This window comes from Monodelphis domestica, chromosome 6, assembly GCF_027887165.1.
Source record: "Monodelphis domestica isolate mMonDom1 chromosome 6, mMonDom1.pri, whole genome shotgun sequence".
Lineage (NCBI taxonomy): Eukaryota > Metazoa > Chordata > Mammalia > Didelphimorphia > Didelphidae > Monodelphis > Monodelphis domestica.
The window spans coordinates 128724280-128742934 of NC_077232.1; the positions used below are offsets into that span (position 1 = coordinate 128724280).

The 18655-nt window shown below is 38.3% G+C and overlaps 1 long non-coding RNA gene across 2 annotated transcripts in view; it reads right to left on the bottom strand.

The window, feature by feature from the left end:
• Nucleotides 1-1694: 1694 nt before the first annotated feature.
• LOC130455052 (uncharacterized) overlaps nt 1695-18655 on the bottom strand; it is a 49824-nt gene continuing 32863 nt past the window's right edge. The window contains exons 2-3 of one of the 2 annotated variants that reach the window (XR_008912862.1): nt 10896-10939; nt 1695-2170 (exon numbers count right to left, since the gene is read on the bottom strand). This is a non-coding gene — a long non-coding RNA (uncharacterized LOC130455052). Of the gene's footprint in view, nt 2171-10895; nt 10940-17204; nt 17378-18655 lie in introns of those variants that run through there. The other variant, XR_008912861.1, reaches the window with a different exon arrangement.

Below are 18655 nucleotides of genomic sequence, written 5' to 3' on the forward strand. Positions count from 1 at the left end.
AGCATAGATAGGAATAAAAGAAACCCTCCACCAACTTGTGAGGCCTGGCCTCAGCTCAAAAGCTGAGAGAGACTCAAACCCAATCTATAGCAAAGTATAGGGAAATCCCCCTTCCCTCTACCCTGATATCTTCCTAATCCAAATTTGTTATTAAATTCATCTTGAGTTAAATAACCCACAATTAGATAAGAGGACTATCATTTCAGGGGACATAGAGGGAGCAGAACCTAAGGACAGTCATTCAACCATAAACAGTCCTTATTGGACCCCTGCTGGGGGACCTTGGTCTAGGAGGGAGCCTTGTCCCTCAGGAGGGTCCGTGCTTACCTGTTCTGGGGTATCTTCAACATCAATCAATAGAGAAGACATCCCCTCAGGCTATCATAGTTGGCCCATTTCTCAGGAACCCCATTTTTCAGAGACAGCGTCTCAGTAGGGGGTATCTCTCTCCTTTTACCTCACCTGTATCCATATTACCTCTGTCCCTGCAGCTCCTCCATTCCCTGTTACAAAACCTTCCTTATACCCTCTACCTCTTCAATTCTCTATAATTCCTTTAACTATTATACTCCCCAACAAGAGCTCCAATCTCCACATGGGAATCCTAGTCACTTACCAGCAAGCTGGGTAGGATCCAGGCAAAGCCCCAATGCAGAAAAAACATTGTGAGCTAAGCTCAGTAAGGCAGCAGTGAACCCAAGAAGCTCCAAAGCCGAAAGTCAAAATCCCAAAGCTGAAAATTCCAGTTGAAAGACCCAAAGCTCCAAGTCAAAGTCAAAGTAAACCTCAAAGAGAAGTCCCTTGGATAGAAAGTTCAGGACTTTTTATAGTCCTTTTTCTTCCTTTCACTTCCTGTCCCTTCCCCACTTTCCAGGAACCAATAACAGTCTTTCAATTTGCCTAGCACTGTGGGATGGGGGGGGGGGGGAGTAGTTGGGGGCAGTGGCCTCTGGAGTTGTCACCCACTCTAGCAAGTGACTTGTGAACTCTCTCATACTTAGTGACTTAGTGACTGGTAAAGGTACTAAGTGGAGGTACTTAAAATTTTGATTAACTTAAAAGTCCATGATTGATAGAGTTTGATTCACTTTTCACAGTGGTAAGGGCTAGGCAATGGAGGTCAAGTGACTTGCCCAGGGTCACATAGCTGGGAAGTATAAACTATTTTTTGATGATGTTGTGTGGGTTCTTTTTCTAGATGTTCACTAATGAGTATGTTAAAACATTTTAGACCTTCTCTAGGAACGGAATTCAAACACATTGGGCAATAATTTGCATGTTCTATTTTCTTCCTTTTTTTTAAAAAGCCAAAGAATATTTGTATTTCTGCAACTTGCAATACCACTTCTTTTCTCTACTATTTTTTAGACAATGGTTTGGAAATCACATCTGCCAGTTCTTGGATGTGTAATGTAATCTGAACTGATCTAGAGCAGCTATCTCTTGAAGGAATATTAATTAATATGAATATCAATTTCATATAAGTAATTTTTAAAAAACCCTTGCCTTCTGTCTTGGAGTCAATACTGTGTATTGGTTCCAAGGCAGAAGAGTGGTAAGGGCTAGGCAATGGGGGTCAAGTGACTTGCCCAGGGTCACACAGCTGGGAAGTGTCTGAGGCCAGGTTTCAACCTAGGACTTCCCGTCTCTAGACCTGACTCACAATTCACTGAGCTACCCAGCTGCCCCCTCATATAAGTCATTTTTGTTCTGCTCTTTCCAGAGCAAAGATTTTTCCACCCTTTGGTAGAAAAAACACAATTACAGATATAAGCAGTTTCTTGTTTTTGCTCTCATCTTAGCCACCCCAATAGTGATTCCTTTTTTTGTATTCCCTTTTTTCCCCAAAATAACTTTTAAAAAAAGTTGTTTTCCTTGTCAGTTTCAACTTTGAAATTTACATTTATTTATTCAGTTTATATTTAGGTGTACATAGAATACACGCACATTTTTTTTCTTTGTATCTTTGTGCCTAGCCAAAAGTCTGGTTGCTTGCTCATTGACAAAGGCACACATTTGCCATGTCCACAAATGCATGTTTCATTCTGTACCAGTGGTCCATCACCTCTCTGTTGGGAGGTAGGTAGTATTCTTCAACCTTGGTTTTTCTGGAGTCAAGTTGATGACTTCAGAATCTTCACTCCAATTCTCTCTTCCATGCTTCTCCCTTCTGGAGGAACATATGCACTTATTAACCCAGTGCTAATTCCCTCCCTCCTTTCTTTTCCCCCTATCCTGTTTTTGAGACATGATGCCCTTCCAGAGCCATATTCCAGTTTTGTCCTAGAATCTTATTTTATTGTTTACCTCCCTGTTAATAAGAACATGGCATTTTCTTTTGTACCTTTCTAATGACTTATCCTGCAACCATTTGTATCATATTATTTGAATTTGTTTCCGTTCCCTCCCTATGTGAGTTCCATGGGGGCAGGGATGATGTCTTATCTACATTATTTATTGTTGAAGTTTTAGAAGTATATTTTGTAAGAATAACTCATAATTAAAAAGTGCTTTAAAGCTGACAATTGATAGTCTCACAACAATGTTATGAAGTATTATTATTCTTTTTTGGCTGATAAAGAAGCTGAGCTTGAAAAAGGGTAAGAGACTTACCCATGCGTGGTCATAACCAGTAAGGATGTTCATTAGTGCTTTGTGACAGTGACTCTGTAACTTTTCCTTCAATGTAAATGTCTATAATAATAGCCTGCATTTACATAGTACTTTCAGGGTTTGCAGTGGGCTTTGTATACTTTTCTGCAAGTGTAAAGCATTGTAGAGTGAGACAACATGCTAGTAGAGACTATCATAGAAAAAGGAATCTTTAATATCATTTAGTTCCATTCTCTCTTCATACAGATGAGGATATGGGAGCAAAAGAGCTTCCATGATTTCCTAAAGTAAATAAAGCCCTAAAGCAGCATCCTTCAGTATAGAAAAGCTAGAGAGGAGGTAGGAAAGTAGATAGAGTGTCAGATGAATTCAAATCTGGCCTCAAATACTAACTATGTGACCCTGAGCAAATCATTTTGCCTTGTTTGCCTCAGTTTCCTTGTCTGTAAAATGAACTCGAGAAGGAAATGGCAAACCACTCAGTATCTTTGCCAAAAAACAAACAAAAAACAATGAAAACCCAAATGGGGTCACTAAGAGTCTGAAATGACTAAACAAGAGTTTCTGCTGTATAATTTTAGCCATCTAATCTTATCTTTAGTACATCATTATCATCCTGTTAAATCTCTTTTTTCTTTTTCATAATACTTTGAAGGTAAGGTTCTAACAATAGAATTACAAAGTGATATCAGCTTTGCTATTCTTATTATCCATTTCTATACTGATCTCCAAAAATTTTCCAGTTGTGTAGCATCAAAAGGAGCTAATTCCACAAAGATATAACAGTAACAGAAGATACTCCCCAATATTGACTACACTTAAATTCTTTTTCATGGTAGAAACAAGTATGGTTACATCTGATTTATTCTTCATTTTTATCCTTTGTGCTTTCAAGGTGCCCTTAGTGTGGCAAAGAGTGCTGAACACATATTAATCTTTTAAGTCTATTCTTCACTATTTAGAGAGATCTTCAGTCTGAATATTTGTTTTCCAAGTGCCCTACAAGCACTAATTAGTGAGATGTTACATCCATTTTAATTCTTAAAAACTGAAATATATTATGGAAATGGTTCTTACCAGTCTCACAATAAGAAAGAAGCAAACCAGAAACAAAGCATGGTGTTCTATGAAAAAAACCCTGCAGCTTTAGGAATGAGACTGGGATTCTAGTTTCTTTCTCTCTCTCTCTCTCTCTCTCTCTCTCTCTCTCTCTCTCTCTCTCTCTGTCTCTCTCTGTCTCTGTCTGTCTGTCTGTCTGTCTGTCTGTCTCTGTCTGTCTGTCTGTCTCTGTCTGTCTGTCTCTCTCTGTCTGTCTGTCTCTCTCTGTCTGTCTGTCTCTCACTGTCTCTCTGTCTCTCTGTCTCTCTGTCTCTCTCTGTCTGTCTCTCTCTGTCTGTCTGTCTGTCTCTCTCTCTCTCTCTCTGTCTCTCTCCCCCCCCCCCCAAACTTTGCTACTTATTATCTGTATAAAATTCAATAAGTTACTTAAATCTTTCTGGACCACAGTTGCCTTATCTATACGACGGAAATAACAATACTTGTCCTGCTTGAAAGAAAGAGGCTGGATCAGATAATCTCAGGGATTTGGACTATTAGATGCCTAATATATGAAAGTCCTGTGATTTCCTCAGTGCAGAAACCTTTTTCATGGATACAAGTTACAAACCATCTTTAATTTAAATCTTAGAAAGTTGCCTCTCTAAAGTTTAGTGATTTACCCATTGCTACCCTGCAAGTGAGAGTTAGAGGCAGGATTTAAACCCAGGTCTTCCTGAATCCAAGTCTAATCCTACCATTTTACCTGTCAAAATGTTAAAAAATAAATAAATATGGAAATATGGAAAACAAGGAAGCACAATGAAAAATGTGATCGGCAGAACTGTAATAGTACATATATTGTCTAAAATTATATGTGAATTTGAGTATTTGTATGTTATATATTAAAAACATATATGAGAGGGCAGCTAGATGGCTCAGTGGATTGAGAGCCAGGCCTGGAGACAGGATGGGTTCAAATATGGTTTCAGACACTTCCTAGCTGTGTGACCCTGGGAAAGTCCCTTAATGCCCATTTCTTAGCTCTCATCACTCTTCTGTCTTGGAACCAATACATAGTATTGATTCTAAGATGGAAGGTGAGGGTTTAAAAGAAAAGAGTATATGTACATACATACATACATATATACATGTATCTCCTAGAAGGGTGTTTCATGCCCCAATTCTAATTAATGTAACTTATATAATATTCTTCTATACCCTGATACCTTTATCAGATGATACTAATGTATACACTAGGTATGAATAATTCCTAGATGCCTCTATTGAATCAATTGATCAAAAGCATAAATTAAGTTTGGAAGAAATCTTTCATTAATTTAGAAGGAGTGAAATGCTTCCAGCCATTAAATGAATGGAATCACAGTGTTCTGGAATTAGTTGAAGACAATTAGTCAGGGCTTATGGCACTAATTAGCCATTTCAGAATCCAGCATTCCAACAGCAAACCAGCATAATGGTGTAGCTGTTCCTGTTAAATCCTTGGGAGGGTGGGAAAAGGGAATGAAGAGGAGAGAGTCTTCCTCCTCCCAACCAAAGGAATGTCTTGTAACTTTGAAGGATTGGAAGATCTGGAGTTCTCATAGGCAACAATATCAGTACTCCAGTAGAGGTGGCCCGAATACATCAAGCCTGCACCTTGGTGTAGATACACCAAGGAAATACAGCCTTAGGATCCTGTAAAGGTTCTGGCTAACAGAGGTCATGGAGCAAAAGTCTCTATCACTGGGGAACTTCATGAGGACTCCAGGAAGAGGGATTTCTGTCTTATCAAGGAACTATAAACTACCCCTTTGCCATATGTGCACTTTAAGCTTGAGACCATCATCCCTTGAACTTGATAGGTACTTTAGGAAAGTATATTCTAGATATTTTTTGGGAGGGGAGTGTGATGATGTATTTTCTTTAGTCTGTCTATATCTTCTTTGTAAATACAGTGATCCCTCACCTATTGCAGGAGCTACGTTCCAGAGACCCCTGCAATAGGGGAAAATCCATGAAGTAGTAGTATTATATTTATTTTTATTATTTATATATATTTTAAGCTTTATAAACCCTTCCCACTCTCCTATAAACCTTTCTTACACTCTTATTAACCTATAGTCACTGAACCAATCAGCACCCAGGATACAGAACACAGCACTGTGGTTGGTTGCCTTTCATTCCATCAGCCAATAGTGTGCACCAATAAGTGTAACTCTGTGATACAGAATTAGATAATATATATTTTTTAAAAAAACCGATACAGTGAAGCCCTAATAAGTGAACTTCAATATAGTGAGGGACGATTGTTTTCCTTTGTAAGAGCTAACTGATATTAACTAGTTAAATTATATTAGTTGATTGATACTAAAACTTCATCACTTCTAATCTTCTCACCTTTCTGCTAACTCAGATCTTGATTGACACCGTTTTCCTCAGGTTCCTCTACTCTATGATTGAGGGTGAGGACCAAACTCTTCCCAATGCCCTCCTTTTTAGAGAATAGAAGCTGTATATCCTGCTCACTCCATCATGCATCTTAAGCCCTGTTAAGATTCAATTCTATGAACAAAATATCCCCATATCAGGTACCCTCTGGTGTCTGACCCCCCCTTACCCTCAAACCTGCTTTCCCACCTCCTTTTGTGTGTAGTCTCCTCCTACTAGATTTTAAGCTACTTGAGGGCAGGGATTTTTGTTCCTTATTTTGAAAAAATTAATTGTAGCTTCCAGCACTTAGCACAGTGCCTGCCATATAGTAGGGGTTTAATAAATGTTTATTGGATTAGAATGGATATGGGGGCTCATGAGCAATAATATTAACTTCAGGGTTACTAGAATCCTGGGAGAAGTCAGTCACATGGGGCTCTGAACCATCAATGGGAATAGGAGTAAAGAACAATGAACCCAGAAGAGAGGTGTGTATGTGTGTGTGTGTGTGTGTGTGTTCAATTAATTATATACATATAACATATGTATGTGTGTGTATATATATATATATATATATATATATATATATATATATATATATAAAACAAAGACAAATAGAACTTTAGGCAGATTATAAAGGGGAAACAGAACAAACATACTTTTTTACCTGGTTTGACTTTGTTTAGATGTACGTTATAGTTTGAGCTTATGTATGATTTATTGCTTATTTTTTAATATTTATTTATTTTTTATTGATGGTGATATAATTTATAATAAATTTCTTTTAAAAAATGAAGTCAATATATTTCAAGAATTCCTCCTTTCAAAACTGACATTTAAAAATGCACTTTAATATTTGAAAAGCTATGTTGTGGAAAGGATATTCCCTCTCCCCTCCCTGCCCCCATTTTGTTAATGAGCACCATGGAATTTAATTTTGTTTTAGCTAACCACCTCTAGCTATTAGAATGTTAATCTGTTTAAACCCATTCAGCTTCACTGGTTTGCAAGTCAATCACCAGGGGCTTATATATCAAAGAGACTCCAGCTAATACAGTTTTGAGTGAATACATACACATATTTGTGTTATATATACACATATACAGATCTATGTGTCTGTCTATCTCTTTCTCTCTCTCTCTCTCTATCTCTCCATCCATCTATCTATCTGTCTATCTATCTATCTATCTATCTATCTATCTATCTATCTATCTATCTGTCTGTCTGTCTGTCTGTCTGTCTGTCTCTGTCTGTCTATCAATCAATCTATCAATCTATCTATCTATCTATCTATCTATCTATCTGTCTGTCTCTGTCTATCTGTCTGTCTATCAATCAATCTATCAATCTATCTATTCATCTATCTATCTATCTATCTATCTATCTATCTATCTATCTATCTGTCTGTCTATCAACCAATCTAGCAATCAATCTGTCTGTTTATCTATCCATCCATCCATCCATCCATCCATCCATCCATCCATCCATCTATCCGTCCATCCATCCGTCCGTCCGTCCATCCATCCATCCGTCCGTCCGTCTGTCCATCCGTCCGTCTGTCCATCTGTCCATCCGTCCGTCCGTCCGTCCGTCCGTCTGTCTGTCTGTCTGTCTATTTAACTTTCAGGGCTCAGGGTAATCACAGAAACTCAGGCAACCTTTTCATATCAGTGTCTAAAAGGAGCAAAACCCTGCCTCATTGTGTGTGTAAGAGACCTGGGAAGATGGGAAAGGATAAACCTGGCTCTGCCCAACATACTGAATAGAGAGAGTCCTCAGTGATCAGAGTAATGTTCGAGTGGCCCCGGGTCGCTGCCTTGCTCCCGAGTGTTTAGAATGGTGTCCCGAGGGTGGGGCCTGGTCTCCATGTGTGCAATGCAGATTTAGGAACCAGCTGCTGTGCAGAGGAGACACAAATGCAGTGTGTGTAGCCCTGAGCTTAGAACAGGTTGAGACGGATGCTTAGAGCAAATGACAACAAGAAGGTATTTTTTCCTTCTCTTTTCAAGTCTCTGGCTTGACGTAAAACAATGTGTACAAACGGCTGTCCGCCAGGACAGTGGCGTGCCAGGAGAGGGACTGATGGCCATCTCTGTAGAGGTTAGAGAAGCCGGATGGTCTTTTCAGGGACAATATAGAGGGCCTGTAATGCAGCTGCTCATTGGCCGAGATGGCCCCGAGGTCACTCCTCCCTCTGGATCTCTAAGGGATCAGTCTGGGCTTCTTCTGGAGGCGTGTCTGTAGGGCCCATGAAAATACATATGGTGGTCTTTTGTGCACAAAGTTGACCCAGAACTTTGCGCATAAAAAGGTGTTCTATAAACCCTTCCTCTGGAAAAAAAAAAGATATATCTGGTAGTATAGCTGAGTGTATAGGGTTAGCGGAATACATTCTAGGTACCATGGGGAAGACACTATGCACTAGACTCAGATCAAGACTTGGGTTTGACAATATGGAAATGTGTATTATGGAAAGTATGGCTATAACCTATATCAGACTATTCATCACCTCAGGATCAGAGAGGGTAAGGAGGGAGATAATCTGAATTTTAAAATGCCCCAAAAATTGTCAAAATTGCTTCTATGTGTAATCTTAAAAAATTGAGGGAAAAGGTGTGAATTTAATATAAAATTATACTCCTCTTTCCTTTTAAAAAGGAAAAGTTGTTTTTTTTTAAACCCTTACCTTCCATCTTGGAGTCAATACTGTGTGTTGGCTCCAAGGCAGAAGAGTGGTAAGGGCTAGGCAATGGGGGTCAAGTGACTTGCCCAGGGTCACACAGCTAGGAAGTGTCTGAGGCCAGATTTGAACCCAGGATTTCCCATCTCTAGGCCTGGCTCGCAATCCACTGAGCTACCTAGCTGCTCCCATGGGGGGAATTTTTTTTTTATTTTATTAAATTGTATTTTTTTAAACCCTTACTTTCCACCTTGGAATCAACTTGCTTGATGGAGCAGCTCCCCACGCAGTTGCTTTGTTAGTGAATAAAGACATGATGTGAGCAGCAAATTCATATTAGCTAAGCAACAGGCCATGTGATTATATGCCTTTTCTCTCACCAACCCCCTTTCATTATCTAATAAATAATTCTAAATTTGTATAGTCTTTAGAGAATTTTAATGCTAACTGAAAAAAAAAATAAAAAAACAAAATGACTTGGGTTTGAATCCTAACTCGGACACTTACTAATATCATGACTTCAGACAGGTCATTCATATCTCAGCCTTAGTTTCCCCATCTCCAAAATGGAAATCATATAGCATTTACTTCTCAGATGTTTCATGGATCAAATGAGATAATATACAGTTATAAATGGCATTATCACTCTACATTTATTTGACTTAACACGACCAAGAATGAATTCTTGCTTTTTTCTATGTGCATTGATCTCTCACTTCTTTATGAAACACTGTTGTCAAGGTGTTATTTTTTCCTCTTATCACTATCATCTTTTTTCACTTAAAACCCAGACCTCAGAGGTACAAGGAGGAGCAGAGCTCCATGCATTTGCTCTACTTCATCTAAGAATAAATCTTTTAAAAAGTGAAGGCATAATCTGGGGACTAGCATTATTTTGCTCACCCCATGAAGCTAAAAAAGCAAGAAATTAATGAAGGAAAGACAGGAAAGGGAAGAGAAGGGAGATTTTCAGTAGGAAAAAGACTCTACATAAGTTTCAGATGTGACTATTTTTGTGATTAAGTTGTGTTAAGGTAGATTGGGACCAGAAAGTTAGTCTGAGGATTTTACCTAAGCAAATGGTTTTAATGTTTTGGGTTTTTTTTTTTTTTTGTTTTTTTGCCATAGACCCCATATGAGTTATTAATGAGTAGCAAAAAATATCACTGGATTTCCTATCTTCTTTCCCAATTATATGTAATAACGAATTTCTACACCCATTCCTATTAAAAACACCAGAAAGCATAGGAATAAATGGGCCATTCCTTAGAATAAGCAGTATCTATCTTAGACTATCAGTAAATATCATCTGCAATGGAGATAAGTTAGAAACTTTCTCACTAAGATCAGGAGTGAAGCAAGGATGCCCATTAGCACCACTATTATTTAATGTTGTATTAGACTAGCTTCAGCAATAAAAAAAGAAAAAGAAATTGAAGGAATTTAAGTAGGCAACGAGGACTCTAAAAGATCACTTTGCAGAAGATGTGATGGTGTATACTTAGAGAATTCTAGAGAATCAACTAAAAAACTAGTAGAAAATAATTAATGACCATAGCAAAGTTGTAGGATACAAAATAAACCCATATAAATCATCAATATTTCTATATATTACCAAGAAAATTTAGCAGCAAGAGATAAAGAAATTCCACTTAAAAATAAATCTAGAAAATATAAAATACCTGGGAATGTACCTGCCAAGACAAAGAAGAGAAAGAGCATTAAACGAAGTAAAATGAATAATTTGTTGTTTCCCTTTTAATCTTGGTCACATCGGTTTTGTTTGTACTCCTACCTTTTTACTGATTAATATATTGTACTCTATAATGGATCTCATTAGCATGGACTTAAAATAAAGTTTGATTTTGTGGTGTCATTAACAAATCTAATTGTAAAAATAATTATTTATAGGTTGTTCTATAAGCCTCAACAATAACAAAAAAAAATCAACGACCATGTCATGAATGCCAGAAAAATATAGATGCAGGGCTTGGAGATTCAGGAGACAGGAAGTCACCAGCTCCACCAAGATAACATGGATACAGAGAATGGATCAGAAGATGTAAAGATACCTGAAGAAGTTTCTACCAAATCTGTATAAAGTTGATCCATAAATAAAATCTGGCTTCTTTACCTTTCTTGTCAATGAAGCCAGCCTATGGGAGCTTTCTGAGAAATCTGTGGATGAAAAAGAGAACCTTTTAAATTAAAATTAAATTTTAATTAATTAAATTAATTAATTTTAAAATTAAAATTTTTAATTAAAAAATTAAAAATTAAAATAATAACAACAGCTAGTATTTACATAGCATTTTAAGGTTTGTGAAGTTCCTTATACATATTATCTCTCAAAATAATCCCGGGAGATAAGTGCCATTATGATCCCCATTTTATTGATGAAGAAAGTGAGGCAGACAGAGGTTAGAAACTCACAGAGTCATACAGCTAGTAAGTGTCTGAGGCTGGATTTGAATTCAGGTCTTCCTGACTCTAAGTTTAACCATCTATCTCTTAATCCACCAAGGGCAAAAGCTTTCCACTGAAGGAACCCAAGACATACCTAAAGAAGAGTCTGTGTGTTGTTCCAGATGTGGAAATGGCCAAAAACATATCATTTTTGAACAAGAATTTTGATTCAAGATGTGACCTTTGATAGATATAATAGAGGCTTTTTATATTTCTCAGCCCCTCAATGACTCCAGGAAGGACTGCATAGTATAAGCCAAGTTCCTTGAGAATTTTCTATCAATAGCACACAGCATTCTCCAGATAAACGTTGTAATCAATGACTAACAACAGTCATTCACTGGTTTAAAAACATTTTTTTTGAATGGTTACATGATTCATGCTCTTTCCCTTCCCTTTTCTTCCCCACTCCCAGAGCTGACAAGCAATCCCCCTGGGTTTTACATGCATTATCACTCAATACCTATTTCTATATTATTCATTTTTATAATAAAGTAACCTTTTAAAAGCCAAAAACCCACATCCTATACCCATATAAACAAGTGATAAATCGAACGTTTTCCTTCTGCGTTTCTATCTCAATAGTTCTTTCTCTCAATGTGGATAGCACTTTCTCATAAGTTCCTCAGGAAAATCCTGCATCATTGCATTGCTGTTAGTAGCAAAGTTGGTTACATATGATCATTCCATAATGTCAGTTTCTGTGTACAATGTTCTCCTGGTTCTGCTCATTTCACTCGGCATCAACTCCGGAAGGTCTTTCTAGCTTGTATAGAAATCAAGTGGTTTAGGGTCCCTTATTGCACAATAGTATTCCATCACCATCATATACCACAATTTGTTCAGTTATTCCCCAATTGAAGGGCATCCCCTCATTTTCCAATTTTTTGCCACCTCAAAGAGCACAGCTATGAATATTTTTGTACAACTATTTCCCCTTATTATCTCTTTGGGGTACAAACTTAGTAGTGCTATGGCTGGATCAAAGGACATGCAGTCTTTTAAAGCCCTTTGGGCATAGTTCCAAATTGCCTTCCAGAATGGTTGGATCAATTCACAACTCCAGCAGCAGTTTATTAGTGTCCCAATTCCCAATTTTGCCACATCCCCTCCAACAATTTATTTTCCTTTACTGTCATATTGGCATATGTGTGTGTGAGGTGTAAGATGGTACCTCAGAATTATTCTGATTTTTGTTTCTCTAATCAGAAGGGATTTAGAACACTTTTTCATAGTAATAGTTTTTATTTCTTCATCTGAAATCTGCCTATTCATAACCTTTGAACATTTGTAAGTTGGGGAATGGCTTGATTTCTTGTAAATTTGACTTGGTTCCTCATGTATTTTTCTTGTAAATTTGACTTGGTTCCTCATGTATTTGGGAAATTAGATCTTTGTCAGAGAATTTTGTTATAAAATTTTTTCCCCAGTTTGTTGCTTCCCTTCTAATTTCGGTTACATTGGTTTTGTTTGTACAAAAACATTTTAATTTAATGTAATCAAAAGTATTCATTTAACATTTTAGAATGTTTTCTGTCTCTTGCTTGGTCTTAAATTCCTTCCTTTCTCATAGATCTGACAGGTATACTATTCTATGTTCACCTAATTTATTTATGATTTTACTCTTTATATTTAAGTCATTTACCCATTTTGGATTTATCTTGGTATAGGGTGTGAGATGTTGATCTAAATCTAAGTTTTCCTATACTGTTGTCTAATTTTCCCAACAGTTTTTGTCAAATAGTGAGTTCTTATTCTAAAAGTTGGGATTTGGGGGTTTATCAAACACTAGCTTGCTCAGGTTATTTACCCCTAGTCTATTCCATTGATCCATACCTCTATCTCTTAGCCAGTACCATATTGTTTTGATGATTGTGATTTAAGATTCATTTGTAAGAATCGTTCCAGAAAAAAGATGGCTCCAAGACAAGATTGGATGACTGAGAGAGAGCATGTTCCCATGGTTCAAAAAGGACATTGTCATTTGCCCTCATTTTTAGCTAGTGAAAAGTTTTATTTTATTAGTTTTTAGCATAACCAGTGAAAAGCAAATCTCATGACTAGTGATATTATCCTCATGGCCAATTTGCAACATGGATAAAGTGATTTTATATTCCAGGCAAACAAGTGCTATGTCTATTTATTTTGGCTTTATATAATGAAGAGAAGCTAGTAACATCGATGAAAATCTACTCCCTTTTAAACTTAGTGAGATTTGAATTATAGAAAAAAAATTCCACAGTAAGAAAAGGGCAGGGGAAAAAATCTAAAGAAATCTGTCTGGCTCTCTTATGAGATCATAGTATAAAAAGGGTCCTATAGTCAAAGATGAATAAAAAATACAGGAAGAATGATGACAGGAAGGCTAGAATTCAGAATATACTGAGTCTTGTGAAAAATTCTGATGAAAGGTTTTGAACAATAAAAAGGATTTAAAAAATTATGTTTGAAACAAGAAAATGTGCAAGGACGTAACACTTTTACTTCTTGGGGAAGATGTTATAATATTCACAGATGAGAGAAGGCAACTTCAACTCCTATTTTGTTTGCCTTCTCTTAGGTCATCAAATTTACTTAAGGGATCTTAGAAGTCATCTAGCCAATGTTTTAATGAGAATTGTAACAAACAAACATAAAGTGGGAACTAGAGATGAAGACAAGAGAGGAGTTAATAGGGAATTCTTGGTTACTTTGCATGAGTTCAAGTTTCTAGAATCAGATAAATTCTATGCCAGGGTGATAAGGGAAATTAATCCAGGCTGGATGATGACAACAAAAGTAATGATAATAAGGGGCATTTGTGTGGTACTTTAAACTTTACATAGCATTCTCTCCTTATAGTTTACTCTGTAAACTAAACAATGAAAATAATTAGTAACCCATTTTTAGAGGTCAAGAAACTGAGGCACAATGAGAACACTATTCAGGTGGATTTGCAATGGGCTGAACAATCCTATCTAGAGAGAGATGATTAATCTATCTTTTTCAATATCTAGAGAAGCCTCCAGTGCAGTGATGTTAAACTTAAATTTTAAAATGGTTTGTATTTTTATTTATTTTGTTCAACATATCCCCATTACACTTTGACCTGGGTCAGGGTACGCGGGCTGAATTGCCACCCGGAAGTCCATATTATTACACAATGCAAATCTTTTAAGCATGATCTAGTACAGGAGTTCTTAACTTTGTGTGTGTGTGTGTTATAGAAGCCCTCGGCAGTCTGGCAAATCCTGTGGATTCCTCCTCAGAAGAATATTTTTAAGTGTATGAAATAGGACACATGGGATTTCCAAGGAAATCAATTCTAGTGAAATACAGTTATGAAAAAGGTTTTTTTACAAATCCAATAGCCACAAGTTCAAAGACCCACCGGTAAGATGGGGAAAATGTCAGAGGAATCTCATGATAGTCTCCTGGATTTGTCCTTACTCTTGAAGTGATCCTGGCTGGCTCTAGATCCTCAAGCCAAGTCAGAGACAGTGCACGTAGGAGAAGGGTAACGCTGGCACGGGCTCCCCTGGCTCCCTGCCCAGAGAGCTGGCACACCAGTGGAACCTCCACAACCCCAATAAAGGGGAAACCCCCCCAGGTACCTAGCTAAGCACCGCCATATTTTTCATCGGGTACCAGGCTCTGACTGGACCAGACTCTCAGTTTTAGCAGGAAACTACATGCAAAGAAGAGTTTTTGGTGACTCCTCTGATACCCCAGCAAAAGTAATCCTTTCTTCAGCTTCCTAAATGCCCTCCGTGAAGCAGACCCCTGTCGCTTGGCTAAGAGTGGTAGAGGCACTCCTGAAGGGAGCTGGCATCTTCCCTTCTGCTACCACAGTGGTTGTGGTTTGCCCCCCCCCCCCTTTTTTATCATGCTAATAGGCACGAGGACATCCCGTCCAACATTTTCATCAGTTACTTAGATTAGGACTCAAAAGGCTTGTTTATCACATTTACAGATGATACAAGGCTAGAAGAAATTACTACATTGATGGATGGCAGAAACGAGATTTGAAATGACCTCAAGAGGCTGGAGTGCTGGACTGAAAACAGAAATATTAAACTGAACAGGGATAAAGCTTTAAAAAAAAAAGGCAATCGCCCTCGTCCGGAGTAGGAGAAACCTTGTTTGGAAGTCGTTTGTATGAAAAATATTGAAGGGTTTTGGTTGGTAATGAAGTTCACATGATCCAAGTCTGTTATAGCTCCTGAGAAAACAAATGCATGTTGAAGCTTCATTAAGGAATATGACATGAAGCAGTGAGGGTTCCAGAGAAATCCACCCTGATCAGATCACACCCAGAGCACCGCTTTCATTTCTGGGCATCACACGCTGACAGCAACACTGGCAAACTGAGGAGGGCAGACAAGATAATAAGGCCTTGGAGATGAAAATGTGTCCTACAAAGAGGAATGGCTGAAAGTACTGTGGATATTTAGCTAAGAAAAGGGAAGGCTGAGGGAAGAAATGAAAGCCATCTTCAAATACTGTCTGTGATGTAGGAGAAAAAAAACTGGTGCTTAAAAAAAATGGGAGCAATAGATGGAAGTTTCAGGGTGACCCATTCAACACTCTAGTTATTGGTTCAGGAAACTGGGGCAGGCAGAGGTTAAATGACTTACCTAGGAACACCTTGTAAGTATCTGAGGTCAGATTTGAACTTGGGTTTCCTAAACTCCAGGTCTAGTGCTCTAGCCAGTGTGTCAATTAGCTGCTTGTCCTCTGTGTGAACTTTAGATTACTCCACCCTACTTAGTCCAACAAAAACAGGAATGTCTACACCCATACTTGAGGATTAAGGATTTAGGAGGATGGCCTATGACAGACATGTGCTAGTAAATGACAAATCAGAAACAACTGACAGACCCCTGGGCTGTCCTAAGTCAAGCTTAAGCTACCATTGGTACATGTGAGACACAGGAAAGTGATGTAAAAACCGTCTATATATTTCGTGTCACTTCCTCTCTCTGGCCTCTTTCCGTGGAGAGGTGGCTCTGGCTGGCAGCATGCTGGGCGTTTTGGCATCTTGGCATGATGGCAGCTGTTGTCCAGTTGGGCGGTGAGTTTTCCTTAATACTATACTGGGAGAAGCTGAGTAGCCTAGTTTAAGTGTGGCATCTTACTGAGCTCTCTTGGAGTTTAGGCTGATTCTTTCTCCTTTACCTTCCAAACACTATCCTCTTAGAAAAGCCTCTAATCTTCAAAGACCTTGCGGCAGAGATCTTTGAACTTCCTTGGGCACAGGACAGGTGGGAGAAATCCTATACCCTCTTCTCTCTCTTCTTAATTCCTTCCCTCTATATTAATTAAAATCACCATAAATTTCCAAACTGACTTGGGTATTTTATTTGGAATTTTCTCTGGTGACCAAATTAATTTAGATTAGCTCACAACCCTAAAATTATCCTTACACCTGTCAAGGACTACATATTTGACTTTCTTTGTATTTCCAGTGTTTAATACAATGCCTGGCACATTCTTAGCACTTAATAAATATTTGCTGACTGATTGAGATGAAATCCCTGATCTTGAAGTCTACCTATACATTGAAAAAATAAAAGGACTTAATGACACCAATCTACTCCACTATGGTTTCTCTCACTGGACTTCAGCTTTTTCCACCTGCTAAATAACCATCTGGGACATTCAGATCCCCTGGGTCATCAGGTTTGGCCTCCCTGTTACCTCTCCCCAAATCTGGGAGGCTAGACCTGATGACCCAGGGGATCTGAATTTCCCATAGTAGGGGCATATGGGGTGTTCTGGGAGGATAAGAGCCTCTGCTGTTAGAGCTTGTCAAGTCTTTTCAGAGCTGCTCATACTCCTTTGGTGTCTACCTTTCACCTGTGGCTCCGAGAAGCTGTAGCAGTGCTACTGCTATATCCCAGTAAACCATCTTGGCAGATGGGCTGCACCAAGTTAAGGGTAACCAATGGTGACTTAGGGGGAATGTCTACCCCAAGCATACGAAGACTTGCCCTGGTGGAATGGCCAGATGAGGACAATTCGTTCCAATGGCCATGAAAGCAGCAGAAGCCAACTGTATGGAGGGAGGGCTTTGGCTTGGTCAGACATCAAAGAAGGCAAGGGTGTCCACTGCATTGGGACCATCATCAGTTGTCTTGACTTTTGTCTCGCCACTGAACTTTGATGACTCTGGAAAAGAGAATGAGGCTGACAATGTTGGGCAACTCTCTCTCATATAAATCCAATCCACACACAAGTCAAATCGTCACTCATGACATCACGGGACCTCTTTGAAATGAAGGATAAATAACAAGCACATATTAAGTGTTTAACAAATGCTTTTTCACTCATTCATTCATTTATTCAAAGAGCAAACTACAAAGGAGTGTAACTTCCTGTAGAATATACTGTTTGCTTCTTACTTTTGACATTTAAGCAGATAAAGCCAATCCTCAACATTTTCAGAGTATGGGTTCAAGGAGTAGGGAAATCTGAGAAATTTATAAAAATAGAAATAATAATACTTTTATATACTGATAGGTCTATGACTATCTATCTCTCTATCCATCTACCTTTGATGCTGCTTCTCCTTCATACTTCTTGATTGGTAATATTCGGCAGACTACTCATGCCTGTCATGCTCTTTTTATTATCCTTTAGTTGACCTGTACTCTGATCCCTAAGAGTGCGGTTTCTTCTATGTAGAAGAAATGGATTTAAATTGATTAAATTTAATGGGATTTAAATGGATATGCCTTTGTTTCAGGAAGAAACTTGGGGGGCAGCTGGGTAGCTCAGTGGATTGAGAGCCAGGACTAGAGATGGGAGGTCCTAGGTTCAGTCTGGACTCAGAAACTTCCCAGTTGTGTGACCCTGGACAAGTCACTTAATCGACATTGCCTAGTCCTAACCACTCTTCTGCCTTGGAACCAATACACAGTATTGATTCCAAGATGGAAGGTAAGGGTTTAAAATTAAAAAAAAAAAAGAGGAAGAAACTTGGCATTCAAAACACTACATCATAGCAGCACTCTTTGTGGTGGCAAAAAATTGGAAAATGAGGGGATGTTCAATTGAGGAATGGCTGAACAAATTGTGGTATATGTTGGTGATGGAATACTATTGTGCTAAAAGGAATAATGAACTGGAGGAATTCCATGGAGACTGGAAGGACCTCCAGGAATTGATGCAGAATGAAAGGAGCAGAACCAGGAGAGCATTGTACACAGAGACTGATACACTGTGGTACAGTCGAATGTAATGAACTCCCACATTGGTGGTAATGCAGTGATCCTGAACAACTCAGAGGGTTACAAGAGAAAAAACACTATCCATATCCAGAGGAAGAACTGTGGGAGTAGAAACACAGAAGAAAAACATCTGCTTGAATACATGGGTCGAGGGGATATGATTGGGGATGTAGACATCCTAGTGCAAATAACAACAGCATGGAAATAGGTTCTGATC